Raw genomic sequence first — 24,825 nt, forward strand, 5'->3', positions numbered from 1 at the left:
GCAAACACGAAGAAAGATATTAACTGCAACACCGATGACACGTTGATGATGTGTGTTATGTGTTGATTAAGTGATACTTTTAATTCTTCAGTTTTGAAGAAGACCTTTTTGCATCTTTCTTGAACAGGCCCATGTCACAGCTCTCCGGGAATATTTCGGTAAGACCTTTATTCTGCATCTTGCACGTTTAGGTATGAAGTCTTCAATATTTTAAAAGTGCGTCGTACCTAGGTAGATAATCCGTTTATTTAAATGAACTCCGAAGATATAAAAAAGTTTGACAATTTACGTATAAAAACAGCATATTTTGTTTACCCTACAAGTTACTTTCCAGCAGAAGTCTAAGGACTCCAGCTAACATCCATTCAGAACACCACTTCAATTTAAAAGTCATTAGAATGCATTACAAACACGTTGCCACTACGGCTAATCAAATTCTATTTAATTACTTCAATTGTATCACACTGGCTTCAGAGCCATTATAATTCTACACACGAGAAACAAATGCAAAGAGCTTTTACATTATACGGAACGATTACTTACCCAGCCGTAACATTTACATAATGGCATTATTAGATGAATGATTTACACTATTTACAACTAACTTTAGTTATTTCGCACGCGTGGCTCGATGTATGAGCCTTTACCTACTGAATGCTGACATAGGTGATAGGAATTAGAACTTTGAAATAGCTGAAATTAATGACCAGAACCTTGTAAAAAAGTGGTTTAATATGTAATTATAATTCGAGTGGGTAATTATTTTGGCTGTCCATAAAGACCAATATAGTTCGACCGGGAATGTACCATAGCCATACCAACTACTAGCAGCTCTTACGTTTAAGTGAAATGCTGTGGATGCTGGCTAACTTAGGCGACCATATTAGTCACACAGGGCACACACAAAATCGCACATGCAATCGGCTTCCGGCAGAACTTTAACTAAATATTTCGTTACAGATGTTTGTGGGCGGCAGTGACATCTTGCCATCAGATGGACTACATTCTCGTTTTCTCTAAACTCTTATTCTTTTCAGTATTGATTATAAAGCAGGTGTCCAATTTCAGTTTGCTTACGCATAATAGGCAAATATATATTTAATCGTCCAATATAATCTAGGTTTATCAATACTAATCCGCAATGTGCGTGATACTTAACAATTGTATCAGTATTCAAGATAGTGCGTCACTCACGATCAAGGATTGAATCCTGGTAAAAGGTGGTATTTACGTAAGGCGTAACGGCCGGAAACAACTTGTTGTAGGATGGCCACGCCCAGCTGACGCACGGTACGCCCACACCTGCCTGTTTCCTCAACCATAACTATTACCTGCAGTATGGTTATAGACCGTACATACAAAATAGTACTTCAATACATAATCTGTGGAGAGGTAATAAAGATGAAGAACTCCGCATCCTAACCCATTTCTGAGCCTCTTCTGAATATGGTAAGGTTAGGGTATTCATCCAGCCTGGCCCTACAAACTACATAAGTTTAGTCGACTTCACATACCTTTGCATTAGTACCTTTGCACTTGTTTCCTTATAAGTTATCCATCGCAGGAAATCAAATCTGATCTTAATACACCTTCCGTTAAGTAAAAATAGAGGCATAAAAGATTTGCAGTCCGCTTAATTTATTTGTATTATATACCTATTGCATATTTGATTTAAAACCCAATCCCATATTTGCTTTACATATTTGAAATTAAACTAAGGCTTTTTACCTTAAGCCACGCAAGCAAGTAGATGATAGATCGTAGAGTTTGACATACCTACCTATCATCTACAATTATGGATGTAAACATGCCATTTTTTTGATGTGAAACATCTATAGCCGCACGTAAAACTGATTTCTGGCGTGGCGACGCATGTCACGCACATCGCACGCATACGATGGTATATATATACAGTCTATATGCAGTTGTGTGTATGGTGTGGCGACGCGTCGCCATGCGCACTGTGCGATTATCTCCATTAAGTAGTCACGATTTGAAATAAATTCGTAAATTTTTGTATTCAATGAAAATAAATGTTTATTCAATAAATAGTCAACGTTATCTGGATAAAATCGTAATATTTTATTTTATCATTATGACATATTTAGTTCCTATCACAATATGTTCTTTTCTGCATATTACTTTTACAAAATAATGTCGATGTTTCACATCTGCCAGGCGTCCTGTGACGGCTCACATTTTTTTTACGATAATATTGTTACTACAAGTTTTGCGTGGCGAACGAGTCATATTAACCCCCATTTCACCTGTATGCGCCATACAAATACCTTAAGCTTTTTTACGTCAGTAATCGGCACCATTCCCTACAGGTGGTAACAGGTGGTTTTTACAAAGGCGGGTCGCCAGGAATAACAGGCTGTAGGGTAAGACCACGCCCAGACTGACGCCCACACCTCTTTCGCAACCGTAACCATTGCCCGCAGCAATGTGGCTTAAAAGCTTTCTGAATCTTACAAGCAACATTTATGAGTAAATTGAATATATTTTGATACAATATCAATCGTAGTCGATAGTAGTAGTCGAGGTATGATATAAAAAAAAAAGTCTGTAAAACTTGTAATATTTACTAGCCAAATAAACAATGGTCATCATAAAGTGCCGATTTCTTATCTGTCGGTATTGTAAAAGAACACGCAAAATTTTCAAAAATGGGCCATAAGATGTAAAATTTCTAAATTATATTGTATTTACATTGTGCTGTATATACTGTACGTATGCACTGTACATATATGTATTGTGTGTACGTAAGTATTTATGTACTTATATATTCGTTTGAAATCAGAATGTATGTTCATACATACATTCTGATATTCATATATGTAGCCGACTCAGGCCTTTGGACTTCCTGACAAAAAGCACGTAATTCTGAATCACGTATAGTAGGTCACTAGCTTAACGATCAAGGAAAACACCATGAGGAAACCAACTTAGTGGCGGAGACGTCTCTTCAACGTCTCGAAGTTGTGCAAAGCCAATAAAACTAAACTTGCGTAGTGAGCTCATGTTATTCTGAGAAGTGATTCGAGCCTAAAAGTATCGATAAAGAAGGTGCTATAAGACCAGATCTAAACGAAATCTTGCTATTTTATCCAACTACTGGTGTTTAATGACTAAACATTTCCATCATATCAATCACTATGTACAATTTTAAAACACACCATATGACATACGTACCTATGTCATGTCATTAAAATATCTTATACCATATATTGAAATAAAAAATACGTGTGGCACTCTGAGACTGCCGCGGTAAAGCTATTGCATAGCATTTTTTATCAACTTATGCAATTACAATTATATATTTATTTTATTTATGCAGTATGCAAAAAGTCATTAACCCGTCAACTGGCGTGTGCACCCCGGGGCGCACAGATCGCTACTAAAAAGTATCACCGCTGTGCCGGTCGGAGTGGGGGGTGTTAGGTTTTTTTCGTTACGGAATTTCTGGATTCGGTCTCCACGCTCAAGGCCCGCGATAGAAGCTATGCAATAGCTTAAAAGAACTGCTTTTAAAATGTATATGGAGCCTACCAATTCGCCCTTGGCCAGCGCGGTGGACTATGGCCGAATCCTTCTCATTCTGAGAGGAGACTCGTGACCCGCGGTGATGGGTTGATGATGATTGAACTTAAAATATCGATAATTACGGGTAAATATTCCTTTAAGGTATCCTTAGACGAAAGAAAAGAACGTCACTCTGATCATATTCAATTTCTCAGATACTGCAAAATTAAATTATCATACTCATATTTTTATGAATCATCAATTGATTATTTCGTAACATCTTAAAATTTAATATTCAGATTAGTTATTAACATTGCGTAAATCGTCTTTCCTTAAATTCGGCGTAATGTAATAAAATTGTAAATATTACAAAAACAAGAACTGATTAACATAATTATATCTGCAGAATTCATTTGTGTTTTGTGAGTATTTTTTGTCAATGTATAGTAGACTTTTATGTTATTGAATACTGTAGACTAGAATTTTATCGCATGTGATATCAAAGTAGTTCGTCAATTTCGTTTAAATATCTACATAGTATGTGTTCTCCATTTTAGATGTCCCTTATCAAGAAGGGTAAAACATATTAATTTAAAATGTAAGTAATTAAAATTCTAAATGCAATAAAATATATCAGAAGTTAAAGAATCCTAACTTCGACTTATATTAACTACAGGACCTTATTTAACCGTAGTATCAATCAAAATTATGAATCACAAATCTTAGATCATACGAATTTTTCACAGTATTAAAGCATACAATACCTAACATACACGGATACTAGAAAAACCTAAGAACTCTAAGAAGTTAACTTACGACTTGTTTACAAATCTTAATTCTAACAAAAAGCACCAAATATTTCCACTACTTCTATAAATAGTTTTACTAGCTAGCCTTTGTGCCATTTTAGTGCCCCTATGATCTAGTTTAGCGGCATTTCAGTATAATAGATAAGGGTAGATACAGCACAATTTTTCCATGACAGACATGTTTCTAATCACATCCGTAAATTGCATAATGTGGTACTAATGAATATATTTATACAGCAATTAATTATACTTTGCGCTGTTTATTTTACCTACATAGAAGTAGGGATATTGTACAACTACTTACAGCTACAATCAGGCGTAACTATAGGTACTATAGGAGATCCGTGGCAAATTCATTGCATGGGGCCCTAAGTTTTCGCTCACGAATTTAGTGATTGTTTGGCCCTGATGACATTTTTATTCTTCGCTGATTTATACATACATTTATATATACACATTTTTGGTCACTTTTGAGCTCACAGCCAATCGTGTCGGGGGCCCCGTCAGGCCGGGGGCCCGAGGCATATTGCCAGTCATGCCACCCTATACATAGTTACGTCATTGGCGACAATAATTTATATTGTAGTGTTTCTAAACAATCTATAAGATTACATTATCAGAAAATATGCGTATTATTATTTGAAGCTTAAGCCTAATGTTTAAATACAAAAGATAATTAAAACTGGTATTAGGGATTTAATGTTTTGCATAACATTGTAAGCAGTATGATTATAGTCATATATTTAATTAAGTAGACAGTGCGTTATGAAAATAGTTTCTATGACTAAATTAGCTGAAATAGGAAGGTTGTCATTACGTAATAGTTAAGTTTTAAGCCATTCAAACAGCTTAGACTCTTAAGCTAATGGCTCCTACATTATTATTATCTCGTATCTTACATAGTATCTAATGAAATTTAATTACATTGTCTGAATCACTTTTCACGCTAAAAACACAAATAATCAACAAAATCCTTCAAGACGTCGCGTTGACTTAAGACATTTCCCGTTTCTACTGCAAAGGTGACCATCAAGTGACCCGCCATAATGGACTCATTAATTCAATTACCTACATTAACTTCTAGTTCATTAGCTCTCAATATAATAGCAACCTTATACAATAATGCCGTCGAGTGTACGTCACGTTCGTACAATAGCAGATTGTCGAGTAGAAAACACGATATTACGTATGACATCGTCTTTTACCTTATAAAACAAACAAAGACGTACTATCGAGTAACGCACGTATCTTGATCAGCGGGTCATTGTCCCGCAATTTTATACATTGGCAAGCTTTACATAATGATACGAAGGTATTATAGGTTTTGTGTGGAATATATTAATGGTGCATAGTTGAGTGGTCGATTTCGCAGAACAATAGGGTGAGATACGAGATGAATTATTAATAGACGAGTTAATGAGGCGCACGGAGCGTGGCCGCGATAGTGGGGTGAGCGGCGCGACCTCGCCGGCCCGATAGTGCCCACGCAGCCAGATTGTCGCCAACAGGCCAAAACCAACAGTTTTTACCAGGGATGTTGTGGAGATCCGAAACCGTAGTCGAAACTATCGGATATCTGACATAAAATATATCCGAAACCGTAACCGAACGCGATATAAAAGTATTGGACAAGGGTAGAGTCTAAATAACACACTTTTTTACTGTTCAGTTACTTCACAAAGAATATCAAATCATTGTCTATTACTATATATTTACTTTCTTACTTACAAGTTTACAAAAATCTGCTAACCGTGACAAAACTTATCCGAAACTATTGGATAATCCGAAATAACTTCATATCCGTAACCGTATCCGAAACCGATATTTTTTAATAGATCCGTATCCACATCCGATCCACGTCATACATATCCACGTCAGTAACATCCCTAGCTTTACATTCACCACTGTTCAACAATGATACGCACCGCGAGGGTTTAAGGACGAAACTTCATTGACGAGCGCGAAAAATAATGGCTAGCTAGTCGATCTTTAAGCGAAGACTGGATCGCTTCGTGTGACTTGTTTATAAAACTCCTTCGATTTAAAGGCACTTTATACGTCATGAAATAATAAAAAAATCTTTTAAACATCGTAAATTATGCCATGCTTATGTTTTTTTTAATAATATAGGAATAGCAGAAGAGCATGCTATCTACCTGAAGGAAGTGGTTATTGCGGCCCATGGACATCTGTCATCAACCCTAGATATTATTAGGTCGGCCGAGGACTAAGCAGAAACGCCTCCGAAAAGTATGTCTCCCTTACCACACCCTTCAAACCAGAAAATAAAAGCGCTTAACACTGCTATTATTAGGTAGAAATAAGTGTGACGATGGTGCCGCCGGAGTCTAACCACAAAAGGTTCTAGCACCTTCAAAAGTATAGTAATAAAATCTAGGTACTAAATATAATCTGGAGATTATGCAAATGAAGCATGCGTTTATGTATTACCAGTCTGAGCAGAATATAAACAATTTAGTTAGATAGCCATTCATTTTATGATTTTCAGCGACAGACACTATTTTATGGTACAGTTCAATTACATGTCCATTCAACTGACCGGTGACGCAATAATTACGGTCATTTCAATTGATATTCAAAACATTTGGGGCAAACTTGATCTCATGAGAAATCGAGCAATAAGCTTTTATCTTTCGTGAGCATTATGACGATCAGTTAAGCTTAACTGCTAGAGTAGTTACTCTAGCAGATATTTCTTTAAAAGTACACCTGAAAATCTAGATCGCTCGTTATACTAAGTGCTTATTTCATTGATTCCAAGTAACTTTTCCCATTCAACGCTCGTTATTAATAATCTATCTAGATTTTCCCTAACAAAGATCGAAAATTGACAATTTATCAGGCAGATTTTTTTTATTTTCATTTTCGGTAGGCAAAACAATAGATATACCGATTAAAATTATAAATAATAGGCGTTAGTTATCACGGATCTCAAATATTTTGCAAAAGCTCAGAGGCTTAATATGTTTTCCTACATCTTTGTAATAAAAAGTAGTCAGAACCATACAGGTGTCACCGTGTCACTGAATAAGGAGATTATATCACCATTGTACTTATTGGAACCAAGTTCCACGCATCATTTGGATATTTGGCATTCGTCCACATGTAAGGTTCGAATGAAATATTTCTTTGACGGATATGTGTAGACAGAATTTTCACGCCATCCACCCTATAACACTAGAAAAGGTGTTCTTTAAAAAGCCATTTCCTTCATAAATGCCTCTAGTTTGGCAGAGGTCCACAATATAAAATGTTTATTTTTATTGTTGATACCCAGAACCTAAGTTATAACGCCTTAAGTAAATAAGTCTACGTGACCACATCCTTTAAATTTTAATGGATAACATTTTTGATACAATTTCTTTTCACACCTGACGAATCTAAGTGTTAATTAAAATAAAATAAAATTAATACCAAGTTTCCTAATTTAGCAAATGTATGCAAATATTTTATATTGCTTTAAGATTAATTACTCAAAATTGAATATTGATCAGGTAAAATTTTCTTACTGCAGATTTTAGTATACCAGGAAGATAAGATAAGAGGTTGCACTTGGCACATTTTTCAATTCACAACTTAATAACGGTTTGGTAACTTGTGTACTGTGGCTTTGTAGATAAAGAGGTCGTGAGCTATTCATTCACGATATAATTAAATATCTGAATGAATACTAAGAGAAGAATTGACCTCGTTACTCGTAAATGATTTATCTGTAGGTACTTACGTCTACAAATAAGTATAATATCAGTTTTGTTTATATAATACTACAGTTAACTTAATACTTAATAGTAGAAAACAAACATGTAGTCCATCTGGTAGTAAGTAGAAGGTGGTAGAACCCTTTGTGGTTCGACTCCGGCGGCACCACCGCCACACCTATTTCTACCTAATAACAGCAGTGTTAGGCGCTGCTGTGTTCCGGTTTGAAGGGTGTGGTAAGGGAGACAGACTTTTCCGAGGCGTTCCAGCTTAGTCCTTAGGGGTAGCGGCGCATCTGTGGCCGACCTCAGGTAGGAATACCTAATCCAATCAATCTGGGGTTGATTACAGATGTCCATGGGCGGCAGTAGCCACTTACCATCAGGTGGACTGCATGCTCGTCTGCTACTCTTATATTATAAAAAAAAAGTAGCAACTGCTGCCAATGGACATCTATAATGAAATCCAGAGAGGATTAGAGGTCTAAGGTGAGTTCGACCATAGTTACATTATCTGAGGACTCAATTTTAAAGTATTAATTTCAAAGTATTGTATCTGCTTACACGTGCAAGTCTTTGTTGTCTTGTCTTGTTAGTACAACTAACATTCATAGATTGAGGATTTACCAGGGAATAAATATGTTATTTATTAATTATATATTTATATTCTACAAAGCTCGGCCATAATCACCCGGAAAAGCTCGCGCATATATACTTATCAACTTCTAGTAATATATTTTTCCATTAATTTATTTCCAATAAAAATATCACTAGGTTTATCTTAGTTATTATTACGAAATTAATGCTAGCATTACTTACATAAACGATAAACTGGTAAATGGTAAATAAATATTTTACTATATTTTTTTTCATGAACTATGAATTTTACCAAATATAATAACTAGATGAATGAACAGCATAGTTCAATACAGCTATAACTCAATACGGCCATAGCTCAATACAGTATTGAGCTTACAGGATAATAGGAGATTTACGAAACACTCATCAAGCTGGTCCACTGCGTGAGATGGTTAATATGTAACCACATACCACACACTTCTTGTATGACCACCGTGACATGCAAGTTTTCACACGTTGTAAAATTATAAATAGAATGAGGTATAAGTAAGTAATTTTACACTTTATTACAAGTACCTATTTCATTCATAGATTAGTAAAGATACTTCGCCGCCTTGGAATTGAATGAAGCCACAAACGGCTTATTAATAAGTTCTTTTTTTTAATTCTTGACAAATAAAAACATTTTTAGAGAAAATTTATGAATAAATAACTAATACTGCGTAATTTACATAATAAATAAATAATTATTTCAAATATTTTAGGGACATTTTAGCACGGAGACGTGGCAAAACTTTTTTACGCAACTATTTCAATTCTCAAAACTGGGTACATTTTCTTGTTAGGAGTGAGTAATCTTTACTTATCTATGATTTCATTATTAAACTTTGTTACATGATTTATAAAATGCAACAATAGACGAACTTAAGTCTTAGTAGCAGTCGAGAATAGTACTTTAACATTCGTAATTGTAAACCATTTAAAATTGACCCTTAGAAATTTTTAAATATCTTACATTCGATTACATAGGGCAGTGCTTTTCGAAGGTGGGCCGTGTATCCCAGGAAGATCGCACAGCATCCTCAAAGGGTCGTGGAAGGTTGCGGAGCTTCAGTATAAAACAATATAAAGTTTAAAAAGATGAGTTAAATGTTAAAGTTAAATGAGTTAAAAAACTATTAGCGTCGAGGTTAGTGAAATTTTCATAATCGTACTAGGAAGTAGTGCCATGTAAAAATTAAATAACACTGACCGATGTAATCGTAATAAAAACCTGTCTATATAAAAAAGTTATTATAGAGTACCTATATGGTAAGCAGAACTAGTCTACAAATATAAATGTCATACATAAAGCGCAAGACACTAGTAATATTGCAACAATGCATAAAAATCTTTGTCATTATCCACAATGAAAGGGTACTATCTAAAGGATTACATCACAATACACCTATTCATACATACAATAACCATGTTCTGAGTAACAATATTGGTATGTGATAATGAAGTGGCAATTTAGATATTGCAGAACCAATCATATCATCATTTTATATCGGAGAATCCGATAAATGCCGAATTCTTTAAATTATTACCTAAGGAGATAAAATCGATATGAGTTTTACGTCAGCCAGAGGGTATTTTGATGACGCGTGGTCTGATAACGAAATATTTGTAGCGACAAAAATACATTGTGTTCATAGAAACAGTGTATTTTAGAGTCCGGCTTTTAATAGCTCTAATTAATAATTATGTTATGAATTATTATTTTTTCGTTGCTACGGGACTTTGGAACAAACGCAGATACTATTTGCTATCTATTTACTACTACTATAAGTACTTTTTTATAAGGTTAAAGATGAAATGCAATGAAGGTGCACCTGATGGTAAGTGGTCACTGCCGCCCAAGGACAGCTGTAACTACTTTTAGAAAAAGGATTCTCCCTTAAGTCGATTACAGATGCGAAGTCACTTCCATACAAGCATTGAAAGACTTGGTCTTAAATTTTTGAAAAATAGGATACATGCGTAGGATTCAAACCTCAACCCGCTTGATTAGGAGACTGTATTTCAAATCCCTAGCCCTCCTTGCATGTAGAAACAATTTCTAATTAGTCTATCAATTTAAAGTCTATTTACAATTACTAATTAACTATAATACGTCCATAAAAGCGAATTTGTTTAGTTCAGTTATAAAATGCAAGTTTTACTACGATTCCGAGACTTGGGAAGCGAGGAGGTCGTAAATATATCTTCATGGGCATAAATGGTCGTGGAGACGGGAACTCGGTTCAACCGAGGCCACTGAGGATAAGTTTAATTAGCTGGGCTCTTCGTGTCTTTGTGAGGACTAATGTAAATGCAATAGGTACAGTATACAGCTGGTATATAATAAGCGTACTTATTTAGATTTTGCGCTGTAGTTTTACAGCTTTACAGTTGTAAATCAAATTGTTTGTAGCTTTCGTTGTTATTTAAAATTGCTAAAATAAATTGGCAATACATAGCTATAATAAACCAATGTTAAGATTATTTGTATAGTAAGTATATCTTCCTGTATTTTAATTAATAATATTACAGGGCTGATTAAAATAAGTTTCTACCATTACTACCTACCTACTTTAGGCACAGCAATTTTATAATCGGATAGTCTAAAAATATATACTTATTTGGGAAACTTCACCTAATCCCATTTTAGTTGTTTGAAAATGCCTTCATTCCTAAAATGCATTGTTAAAACTAGGCAACCCAGAAATCATAACAAATTATTTTTTCTACAAGACTAGTTCATAATTTCAATTATTTTTTGTACTAAAATAATGAATATTTAGCAAACTACATAACTTTAAAAAATCAGAACGAATTGCAAACATAATTCATATAAAAAGAGTTTAAAAAACATTTTAACAAACATACATATAATAGTTTCTTAAAACTGTAAGATAGTAATTATTTTTCCTTCCACCTCATTAGTCGTATCTTACATAGTAACCACTTAAGCATTTACCTCTGAGGTCATCCTGAGGTAACGGTAACCTAGACTCCTAGACAATCAGAGAATACACACTATTTCTACACAATGGCTAAACAAATTCTTAATAGTAAATTTAATTAAATTGACAACATTCTAAATTAATAATCACTCATTAAAAAGCATTTTTTTATTATCAGTAACAATTTTTATTTTAGCCTTTGTTTAGACTAACTAAAGAAGTAACTTCCCTTGGATATCTATTACTACTTTGTCTTACTGGTTGTTATCTTTTACATTGTAATATTAGATACCTAATTAGCTGAAAGATACTTTGTATCCCAAGAAAGGTTAAAGGCTAATTAATAAATTAAATATACGTGGTTGGAATAAAATTTAAGTACAAGTTAGAAAAATAATAGGTTTATACATAATACAATGTTTTATAAGTCTAACTAAGTAGACGTTGCTTTTATAAATTAACAATATATAAATTTTTATAAATTATAAATTTAAAATTATAAATTTTTATAAATTAACAGTTATCCAAAGTTTGAACAAACTCAATGAGTTTAATCATCAAACATGGATCTACCGAAATCTTGTAAATGTTCCAAATGTAGGATACTAAGAAACACTACTTATAGATAGTTATTGGTATTAACAAACGTATGAGTAAGGATAGATCAAGTGTGAGTCATATCTTTCGCTGAAAACGATGAAACATCAGTGTCGTCACGGGGAGGCGCCTGTCTTATCGCCATATGGAACAGCATAAAAATTATAGAACAATTTTCCAAGAATTATATTTATAATTCTTAAAGAAAAATAAATTACTTTATTTACAATTGCTCTTATTCTCGGAAAGACTTAAGTTTTGTTTGCATAAGTTTAGGTATTAGGTACAAAGTTTTGTTATTAATAAATTTCATTAACAATTACAATAATAATGCTTGTTAATAAAACAAGTATGTTGTATATTAAAAATTAAGAATTTCAATGTCTGTCATTTCTTTTTAGATACATAGGTATCCCAGATGTGGGAATTGGAATGAATCCTTTCGGAAGCAAGTAAAATAGCAAAAAATATTTAATAAATAGTTTTAATGTTCATTTGTTAGGAATCGGATATATTTTATTAACACTCAGGAGATGTAGCACAAGATACATTTGGAGTTTTCTAATTACTAGCTTTGTTCATATCTCCATATTTTAATGAATTTGGCTAAAATAACTTTTATCAATTTTATTTATTACCAATTTGTGCTAAAATATTTTTGACCACTTCTAATTGTTTTCTTTTAATTATTTTTTATCCTTACGTCTGTCAAAACTTAATTTAAGGCGTGCATGACGTTTCGTTATATCAATGCAAAGCTTGAACGCAGAACGCCGGCTGCTTACGTACAGCTGTCTAACGGCTTCGAATTCCGCTCCTAGCGATTCTGTGAGCCGACTTAACTGTGAAATGAAAGTAAATTAACAATGACTAACATTATTAATCTTCCGTTTAAGAACATCAATTGTCTGACTGCACTCGTATTACCCCATTACAATTAGTGCGTCAACTCGCGCTAAAGGCGTTATTAATTAATACGTCTGAATTCTTTTCGCACACGTATTCTTGTATTCGGAAGCCTACGCCCGTTATTATTACAATCTATCCTTTTATCTACCTAAGATCGAATTTTGACAATGTCTAGTCCGAAGAAATTGTCAAATGTCGATCTTTGGTAGACACTTAGGATAGATTGACTGTCGATAACTGATGTAAAAAAAATGTCAATAGTCGATAGAACAAATATTGGATAGTTTGATTATTAAGGCTATAATCAATTTGTGTCTAATATTCACAACAAGATTGAGTATATTGGAAACAAAAAATCCCAAAATACATAATCCAGATTTGCACCGATAAAATTCCAACTAATTACAATAAGTTGCAATCAGCAATCTTACCCTAATTAAATAATGACGTATGAAAAGATTTCGCAATAACATATGAATGATCAACATTGTACTCGGCAATATATTTGGAAGTCACGTGTAAAGATATTTATTATTTAGCCATCTTTGAGGAGAAATTTAGAAAAATCCATGCTTAGTGCAAAACATACCAACATACTTCTAAACTCACTGGTTTTAACTTTACGTTATCATACAGTCCATCTGTGTTATTTTAATTAATAAAATGTACCTACTCATTTTTTTATATTTTTAAGTTTTAAAATTTTATAATTTTATTTAATGAGTTTAAAAATATAAGATGAGCTTTTGCGAATTTATACTTTTGCAGTACCATACAGTGCAAAAAAACACTGAATCTAAACATGAGCTAGGCTTTTAATTATCCTTTAGACTACATTATTATTCATCACAAACCAATATACTTAAGGAATAAACATCACAGAACACATAAATGTGTTATCGTCACACTTCATTATCGTTAATAGAAATTGTTATGATCCTGAACAGTTCAATTTGAATAGTACGTCACTCGAAAGAACTAATGCGCATAACTCCAAGGAAATGTTTCGCGACGGCTTACGAAGTAGTATTTACCGCGCGGGTCTGCCTAGCATCGCGTTCCGGGTACGGTCCCTGGTCAAGCAAGTGTCACGTGATGTACCTACCTACCATTTTTGTCTTTTCTTTCAACTTCACTTTTTTTAATATGAAAAATTGTTTTATATTATTTGTAGTACCTAAAGGCATAAATGAGTACAACGCACGAATGTTCTCCCATAACTGAACCTCATAATAAACATCTTTTGGATGGTATAATTTTTTTTATTTTTTGAGTAAACAATTTTATATTACTTTTAATTTATATTACTTTTTTCGGACACTATCATAGATATGTATTTATAATGCCAATTGCAAAACGAACAATGTTATTAAGACGGGAATTGTGCAACCATTGTGCATTGCGTGTTTGCATTAAGTCCACAAAACAGGACGTCAAATAAATTATCCTTGCGTTGAAATATTTGAAGCGGTTTAATGCAAATATTTCAATCTTTCGGCCGTAGAGATGCAATCTAAATTAACTGACAAAACTATTATAGGTCATTATAAATAATCGGTCTGAACCTTACTTGGCGGTTGGTGCCAACAGTGCCAACCTGTCATATTTATGTATTGCCACATTTCCGATAAGCAAATCTTATTCAACTTGTAGCTTATGCACCTGTTGTTAAACCTGTAGCTAAGATATATTTTATGAAAATAATCGTAATTTGTTTCATAAAAAGATATCCTTTATAATTGGCGCCGTCATGGACCTCGCCTACAAATGAAACGTACTTCAGCAATCTTTTTTAATTCGGACATTTTATAAAATATCTAATTTTATCTTATTTTGATAGGGTACTTATGCTAAAGTAATATACAAAGGGGTGGAAATAAAGTATTGCAAGCTATATAGTAAGGTCATCGTTGTAAAAACAATTTACTTATCTTATTATCACTCATACACTCGACTTTCTTTTTAAGCATGTTTAAAATTATTTCCTCAGTAAATGTAACAAACATTTTATTATGTATTCAAAACTTTATCTCATTAGTAATATTTCACTCATACACCTAGTAATGTTTATATTTCAATTTCCTTATAACTTGGTTTTATCTAAATATAGCTTATTTAAAAAGCCGTAACAGATCTCCTTAAAATAATATTGATTATTCAATATACTAGGAATACTAATAAAATTCAAAGAAACACAAATTATTGTTTAATTTAAAATTAATTAATCAATATGGCGAAAGAGTTTTCCTGTATTGTGTGTAATTATAAAATACCTAACCGTATATAGGTATTTTAACGCCATGCTTCATGTGAATTAATTATTTAATTCGTAATTGAAACAACAGGTAAATGATTTACTAGTACTGAAGTTATCAATGTGGTTAGACTTCACGTACGTATTCGTAAAATCCGTATAATATTACCGGAAATGTAAAATTAACGCGTAATTTTGTCTGTTTTGAAACTACATCATTTGTATCCATTTTTGTACTAAGCTATTTAAAACTAAGCTTGCACAAGTCTCATAAAAGAAAGAACAACGTAGTCCCCGATTTTATTGTTAAACGTGATTTTTATATCATTATTAGATTTTTAGCGTAAGACAAAGAAGTAAATACTTTTGTTTTTGTTTCGCGGTCAATTTAATTTTTTTTTATTTACTAGCTATTAACGGACATAAGTACTATCATTGCATATATTAAAAAAAATGTTGAAAAGACAGGGTGAATTACTCGATGAACATTTTTTACATATTAATTTTTTTCTTACATACTATTAACGTAAACAAAGTGTAATTAAATTAAATTTATCAATGACGCATTATTTGATTGCGTTCCGTTCAATTTCCCTAGATGATGATAAAGGTCTCATTTGAAATGATCCGTTTGATACGTCGTGGATAGAATACGGTACAATAACAATATGATATTAATTAAAACGCAATGCCCCTCGCATTGCGTTTTAATTAATATCATATTGCAACAACATAAATTATTTAATCAAAGTCAATTTACACGAGTTGTCAAAACTAAATTACCAGTTACAGACGTGCGTCTGTAAATTTTTAAGTGTTTGATGAACTCAATCAACAAAAACATATTGTCCCTGTATTACAGTTTAGCTTGGAATGTTACATCAGAAAGTGAGTGGACTTATACCTAATGAATTTATCATTGTAATCAATTTCGTAACATTGAAATAATGATAGAAAATGTGATATAATCGGTTGAATCCGTATAACATATCAATATTTAGATTGTTACATTTCAAAGAAATTAATACTCGTCAGTCAGTGATACTATGTTATAACTGAATATTGTAATGTAATTGAATATTGGATTGTTACCAACCGAATATTTAGGTGAGACCTGTAGCGTCCGTATTAGCTTATTAATAATTAACACTTAATTTAATAATAAGGAAAGTTCGAGATGAGCCCAATGCTTAAAAGTTGTTCATAATATTCTTAAAAGAGTATTTAGTTGTCTCAATTTTGTCACACTGAATTTAATCCTTCTAGTTTCAAGAGGCTCTAACATAGAACAGAAATAAGTTCATGATAATAGGAATTATAAATCATAGCTGTGCCATATGTCAAGAAATATGAATAACATTACCAAATTCTTTAATGCGTTTCGTTTAGTTTCCTCAGATAATTCAAATTAGATAAAGGTGTCAATTAAAATAGTCCATCGTGGATAGAATAGGATCATTCAGTCTACTTAATGCCCAGTTACCACGTCCGTTGACATCTGTTATCAAGTCTAGAATTATTGGTATAACTACTATCTTATATATGCGTTGAGACCCTTAAAGCCCTTCTTAAGTTGATAAGCATCAATAAGAACCTACTTTTCTAACATAATATTGTTTTTAGTATTATGGAAGAAGCAAAATAGCGTGTAGTCTTAATGACAATTAATAAGTACATATAGGATAAAAGTCCTACCTGAGATCCGTCGCAGATGTGTTGCTACCCCGGCGAACTAAGTATAATCGTTATATTACTATAATAGACCACAAATACGTGTGGCGGTATTGCTATCGTACCTAGTGGAACCGCGAAGGGTTCTGCCACTAGTAAGATCTTTTATCAATCAAAATACAATACTCATGACTTTTATTAAAAGTAATTTAATTTAATTTACGATAATTTATGTTTTTATGGTTACGATAATTTAATTATTAAATTCTTGCATTGCATTAAATTTTATTGCATTGGTTTAGTTTTTAAAACAACGAAAACGCGGCTCGTTTGGAAATTCATTTGAATTTGAATTATAATTTGTAAGACATTTATATACCAAAGTTCACCAATAAATTTAATCGATGAAAGAATTAAATAAGCTTTAATTCTTTCATCGTAATATATAGGAATACTGAACTGAAAACAGTATTGACTTAGTTCAATTGTCATAATCACAAAGGTATTATGAATTAGTTAAACTTATAATTCAAAATTTAAATTATTAAATAAATAAAATAACATAAAAAGAACATTTTCCGAACATAGGTAAGTGCTCAGACTTCAGGAATTTTCAAATTGAGCAATAGTTGGCCTGTAAGTCACGTCCAAATGTTTAAGGCTGTAAGAGAATTCGTTAAACAGGTAATGATTATGCTGTCTGGTACATATAGTAGATGAATATAATATTAGAGTTACCACATCATTAACTGGTTTGTCTGTGATACCTACCTCAAGAGATAGTCCATGGACAGATAAACTAGATAACTTAATAGATACTTATTGCTGACTATTTATACACTTTATTATGTAACATAATTATTTTAATAAATTATTCCAGTGCAGGTCAATCTTGATTATTATTACGCATTACACGCTATTAATTCATAGATACTATATTTAAAAGCAAATATCTATATATATATATATTATTTTTAAGTATTTTAACGTACACAATGAAGTATATTTTTTATATTGCGTAATCATTTATGTTAAATATACGAGCTTAATTTGTCCCGTGGTTACGTCTGCTACGAGGTTACATCAATTTAAATAAGTTGGTAAATGTACTTATCTTCTAATGTATAGTTAAAAAATACCAACGAGTGCGAGTAGTTTTAACTTGTTTGGTTCATATATGCAAGTAACTTTCTAATAAAAACTATGAGCAGGTGCCCAGAGAAAATATAAAATCGAAATGATCATTAAATTCGAGTCCGCGGCAAAAACAAGTTTAAATAATTTAACGTTCAAAATAAAAGCTTACCTTAATAAAAATCAGCTCGTGTTTTCTTTTCACTTATACAATTGAAAAATATAAATTCACTCCCGATTCACTGTTCGATAAGACTAAGTTAAGCGGAAAATAGCACCTTTCGAAATGTAAACAGAGTACGCGATTACGGAACGTGCACGCGAGAAAAGTTTTCGAGGAGTCATTTATTTTTATCGTCGTTTTAATTGGGGGATTTGTCCGAGCGTACGTGTTGGGAGCGCGGCGAACGAGCGTGGTCCTGAGAGCCAGGCAGGCTGGCGGCGGCGAGGCAGCGCGTGCACTGAGTGGTGTCGGTGCTCGGTGCTCGGTGGTCGGTGGCGCGTCGCTGCCGGCCGCCGCGCGACTCTGCCCCGCGCGTGCGCCGGACCAGTTCCGAACAGCCTCCCGCGCGCACTCACTCCGACCAGGGGCCTACCACCATCTTTTAAAAACCATGATTGTTCAGGAAAGTTTTATTTCAATATTTAATCAACATTATTTTGTTTCGTACCACGACCTCCTTAAGACAGTTTTGTTTTATTCCTGCCCATTGATGTAAAATAATGAGTAATTTGTATATTCCTCATCCAAAATGAAACGAGACATCGAAACTAGTGTCATCTCTTTCGCACAAGACCGTGGTGTGGTGGTGATTGTGTTCCGTCATATGCAGTTGAACAAACTTAAACCCTTATTCATTTTCGGTTATCCACTGTTTAAAACCAACTGAAATTGACATATTTTGCTAAAAAAAATCCTGCACAAATAAAAATAATTTCGACCGACATCAAACAAAACTGCTTATTGTAATATTGTAAAAACAATCTTACTTTAACGAGGTTGTGGTACGAAATTTCAATGTATGATTAAAATAAGATTGTTTTAGGAGATGGTAGTAGGCCCCCAGCGGTGCACCAGCGTGGTCAGCGCCACTCGCCGCAGCGCCCTCGATGCACCGACCACCGACCACCGACCACCGACCACCGACCACACACTACACCACTATTTTCATTATCGGACACACTTTTGACACTCGTAAATAAGTAAAGTACTATTGGTAGATAAAAGCGGACTGCTTTATTATTTTGATAGTGCGCACTGCGTATTCCGCATTCTACACTGATAAATTAGAACAGGAAATAAAATGCAATGACATTTACCGAAACCTGCATTTATTTAGTGCACATTCTCGTAAACAACTCGTAAACATTGACATACATAGATTTATTCGCAGAGATTATTTTAAAAGGATATATTGGTATGTTTTCCACTTACTGTGACTAAACTAAGGTGACTAAATAAGGTTATCTTAATCTAATCTTGTCATTTTTTTACTTTTTTTAAATATAAATATAAATATTTTTATCTTTAGGATATTAGGTATGATAAGAAATATTTATATGTAAGTAAACTAATTACTTTACTATTATTGATTAATGTAAAAAAAATCATTGTCATCAAGTCACTAGTATCCTGTCAAGTCAATACTATTACTGGGATTAGGTCTCTTTTCAGAATTAAAAGGATTTAAGCCTTAATCTTCCACATTGCCTTAAATATAACTTAAATAGACTACTGACACTTAAATATATTATTAAATTAAATTAAAATAAAAACAGTAAAAATAAAATAAGGTCAAAAATTTTGCAACTCTTTCTTGGTTAGATAAGACCAATTAAGGGAGCTACATTCGTAGCTACATAAAAGTTCTTCAGTGCGGGTGATATAAGTTAAGCACTCGCCAAAACTATTATATAACAACAGAGTCGAATGTCTTATGGTGGCAATTGAAACGCGGAAATATTTATTATTTGCCATATATTGAAGGTGGTAGAACCCTTGGTGCTTCGACTCCGGCGGCACCACCGCTACACCTATTTCTGCCTAATAACAGCACTGTTAGGCACTGCTGTGTTCCGTGTTGAAGGGTGTGGTAAGGGAGACATACTTTTCCGAGGCGTTCCAGCTTAGTCCTCAGGGGTAGTGGCGCATCTGTGGCCGACCTCAGGTATATCTATCAGGAATATCTAATCCTAGCTGGGGTTGATTACAGATGTCGTGTATACACTTACCATCAGGTGGACTGCATGCTCGTCTGCTACTTCTATATTATAAAAAAAAATATCCTAGCCATCTATCTGACCGATTTCCGCGTTACTTATCTTTCCGAATAGTTTTTAATTCGCCCGTGACACAACGCATAAGCGCTTTATTGATTCGCTACGGCCATAATATTGCAATTATACTAACAAGCATAAAACAATTGTTAAGTACATAGTTTACATTTATTTTTACATCACAAAGGCGAAGATTTATAGGTGACTCACATAAGAAAACATGGTTTGTGGGAAAACTTCTTACGCGGAAGTTGTTACTGGCTCCAAGTAGGTATGTAGGTAAAAATAACACAGAAATACGAAAAACCAAGACCACTTTGTTACGCCATGAGCAATAAAATAACAATCCTACAATCAACTATAACAACAAACGTTAGTTATGACGACGTTATACTATTTTACATATTTTTATGAGCTACATATATTACACCTTTAAGTACCTCTGACGACGATTTCTAAAAGGAAAATCGAATAGAAGAATGAAGACACTTAACTCTGCTATTTATAATATTACACATGTGTTCATAATAAATAATTATGGAGCGATAAAATGAAAAATAAATCTATAGAAGCATTTTAAAGCGATATATAAAGAAAACCCTTATATTATATCGAACATTAAAATAGTTTACTTAAAGTATATAAACACTTAAAATTAATCTGAGATAAGCCATTAAAACAATGAAGTTAGCGGCATACAATTTTTGTCTGTGAGTTTTAATAAATGTAGTTTTTCACATCCAAGACGAATTTGGCCATCTCTAGTGAATGAATCAAGTAAGTTAGGCACTTTACAGACACCACGATTATAAAATACTAAAGCATTAAAAATATGAAATATTGCAATTTTACATCTAATATATTTAGCAGACTAATACTCGCATAATATCATTATTTTTAGATAGACACTATAAAATATGGAGGCAAACTTAAAGTATAGCCAATACACAAAAACGAAACAGATAAAGACATGATATGATGAACATAAAGACGATTATGTTTATAATCCAATTATACCTAAAACCTAACCTATCTATTGATACGTTGATATAAAACGAATAGTTAACTGAACATTCGCAGTGATAGCTTAGTCACTAAAACACAGCCTCTCAATCAAGGGGCAGAGTTTTGAGTCCCAAGCGCATCGCTAATTTTTTTCAATGGTAAGGCATATAAAAATTAATTATCAGCCAGCGGCAGACTACGGCCTAATTCATCCCATCCTGAGAAAAGTCTAGAAAGAAAAAGAAAATAAACTAGTAAAGCATAGTAAATCATCGGACATGTCATCAAAGACAATTCCTTATATGAACAGACATTTCTTCGACATCATAACATGGGTGCGAACCACGAACAAAGGTTACGCGCTGCGGTTTTGCAATTCACACTTTACGCCTTGTACGACACTGATCATTATCTAGCATTATCGATCGGCGCCATTAACTATTAAAGTGATAATGACACCATAACAGCTATTACTGCCGATGTTAGACTAGAATTACGAATAGACATTCATATAAATGGAAGATAAAGCGCTGTCATGTTCAAATGCCCGTAAGGCATCATTTGTTTACGACTGTGCTATTGAGTTAAATGAATAGTTTTGGATCTCGTAAATGACAGTTTGTAGAATATCGTAGCTAAAAGAACAAAAACAGTAGGTACCCTTAGTATGAGTTTTTAGTAGAGTATTTCCCATTTTCAATCAGTTCTGATACAGTCCACTTAGGGCGCTGATTGGAAATTTATGGGCAATAGCGTAAACAAATAAAAAAACAGTCATTTTTATAAAAACGTAAAAAGTCATACTAAGAGTACATTTTGATAGTCCAAGAGACAGTTTGATAGCGATATCTTTGTTTCAACTTCCTGCTATTAATAGCCAATATACAAAGACGGAATCGATAAAGGCAAGATACGAGCGTAAAGTCGATTATTTTTATTATATTGTTCCTATAGTCACACGGACCACGATAATGGATCAGTTTCTATTGCCGGTTATGAGAATTGAGTAAAAGGGGATTCCCAGTTTTACGGGCGGCAAGAGAGCTCCGAACCATTAATCCCGGAAAGGGTACCAATGGCCACATATTATTGCATTTGATCGAAAGCACCCGAATGAACGTGTGCTATGAACATAAAGATCATCCATGTAGCACCAGGATTCAGCACCTCGGCTGCGTTCCGATGAAGATCCTGTTATAGTGGGAAAAATTCCCACAAAACCTGATGACACTCCTACTTTACCAGATATTTGTTGTCCTCACCCTTCGCTACCAAAAAACCAAGACGGACAACGGTGTTGTTCGTCTTGAGACAGTTGTGAGACACTGATTAGACAGACAAACATTATCTAGTATTATCAATCCACGTCATTAACTATTAAAGTGATAATTACACCTTAACAGACAATACAACTAATGTTACTACAATTACTCTTTACCGTACAATAGCGAAGTAATCGTTCATAGCGTTAAAGATAATATTATTATGTTATCGAGTTCTTATGGCATAATTTGCTGTACAATTTTCCTATATCTTATTATATATATTTCTTATGTGCGTGTGTATGTCACTGAACTCCTCCTAAACGACTGGACTCATTTTGATGAAATTTGTTGTGTCTGTTCAAGGGGACTTGAGAATGGTTTAGATTCACAATTTAGTCCGTGGGAAAAGGTATTTTTAATTATTTTTTAATTCGTAAGTAGTTGTTGATTTTGGAATGGTTCACATTGGATTCGACATACTTCGCTACCATCGCAGTTTCAAATATTCTATGTATTTTGTCAAACCCGTAAGTGATAAGGGTTGTTCACCCCAAACATTTTTTTATTTATATGGCAACACAACGTTTGCCGGGTCAGATAGTTAAATATATATTTATAGTAATATTTATTTACAGACGTTATCAATATTTCCAACATCTTGCTTACAACTTATAGATTCAACTTTGGCTATTCCTAGCATGTAGAAATTGTAGAATTTTGATCTAGGTGGGCAGAAATATGTAGTGTTAAAAACATTGCAGTCACCACGAACTGTGTAAATCTGTCGTTATTGTGACCATTCCCTTTATTGCTTGCCCATTCTTCTTCTTCTTGCAGAGCCTCTCCAGCTAGTGAAGGGTCGGCTATCAGTTGTCTAAATCCCTCACGGTTTTTTGAGAGGCGAAATAGTTCAGCTGGGCTTGCGCATCCTAAAGAACAACAATCAGTGAAAGTAAATATTTTCTTGTCTCAGTTTAATTCACCCTCAAAGTTAACAGCTTGACCTTCTATACGTAACTATTACACAAAACTTTCTATGTTTGAAATAAATTTTAATAAGACGGAACCTTCTCTATAAGAGTCCGACACACACTTAACTATTTTTTTATACTTATGGGTTCGTACACAAAACTGCGATGCGACGTCGCATCGCAAAAATCTGCGAGCTCCCTCGACGCATCGCAAGAACTTGCGAATTGATTCGCATCGCACAGTGGTTGTTGTTGTTCGTCACCCTGAGAGACGCTACGCCGCACGATATCGCATCGCAGCAATTCGCATCGCAATTTTCTGCGTTGCGAATTCGCATCGCGTCGCATCGCAGTTTTGTGTTCGAGCCCTAAGATGGCATCGCTCTTTCCATACTTCTTATAGCCAGGGCGTGAAATCATGCGAAAGATTCTGTTACCTAACGTAAATGACTTAGAACATTAATGAGTCTAAGAAATGCAAAACAGCTTTACCTAGCAAGCGGGTTTCATTTTAGATCACACCGTCACTGAAAATATCTTTAAACGAACAGAGGTAACGTGGCTAAATGCCAAACGCTAGAACAAAAAGGTACACACGCTTTAATTCAATTAATTCACTTAACAGTATTTTCACGAAACGTAACTTCGATGAATGAAAAAGGATTTCACAAAGAGATTGCTACAATCGGTAACATAATACAAAGTTAACTCGGTTTGCCAAATAGAACAGTGCTATTTGGCAACTGTGGCTGCCAACTATAAATTGCAGTTACTCTAACTTTAAGCTTTATTTGTTTTAGGATTTGCAGGATTGAAAACAATTGAGAATTTTGCGCTGCGGAAATAATGGTTTTATGGACGTTTTGTAAGAATTATTACATTTTAGATTGTAAGTTTATTCTTCGTATAATTCTTCAGTATTCAAGCCATAGATATACTCATAGGTATAAGAGCAAAATTCTTTACGTAGGCGAGAAAAAATATTTTCACTCTTTTTCTGTTTTTCGCCGACAAATTTCAGAGACTATTAATTCAAGACGAGAACGTTACCATAGACTATCCAACCTTTTTTTAGGCGACTTTTTTTTAGGTCCATTGCTTTTGGACACCTTTTTATCCGCTT

The 24,825-nt window shown here is 33.7% G+C and overlaps 1 protein-coding gene across 1 annotated transcript in view; it reads right to left on the bottom strand.

Annotated features, from left to right (window-relative positions):
• cv-2 (crosveinless 2-secreting protein) overlaps positions 1 to 18,697 on the bottom strand; it is a 74,134-nt gene extending 55,437 nt beyond the window's left edge. The window contains exon 1 of the mRNA XM_073088363.1: positions 18,357 to 18,697. The gene's annotated coding sequence lies outside the window, so the exon portion shown is untranslated. The remainder of the gene's footprint in view (positions 1 to 18,356) is intronic.
• Between the last annotated feature and the right edge of the window lie 6,128 nt (positions 18,698 to 24,825).

This window comes from Epargyreus clarus, unplaced genomic scaffold (assembly GCF_041222505.1).
Source record: "Epargyreus clarus isolate Ecla_fem2 unplaced genomic scaffold, WU_Ecla_fem_2.2 ptg000026l, whole genome shotgun sequence".
Taxonomy (NCBI): domain Eukaryota; kingdom Metazoa; phylum Arthropoda; class Insecta; order Lepidoptera; family Hesperiidae; genus Epargyreus; species Epargyreus clarus.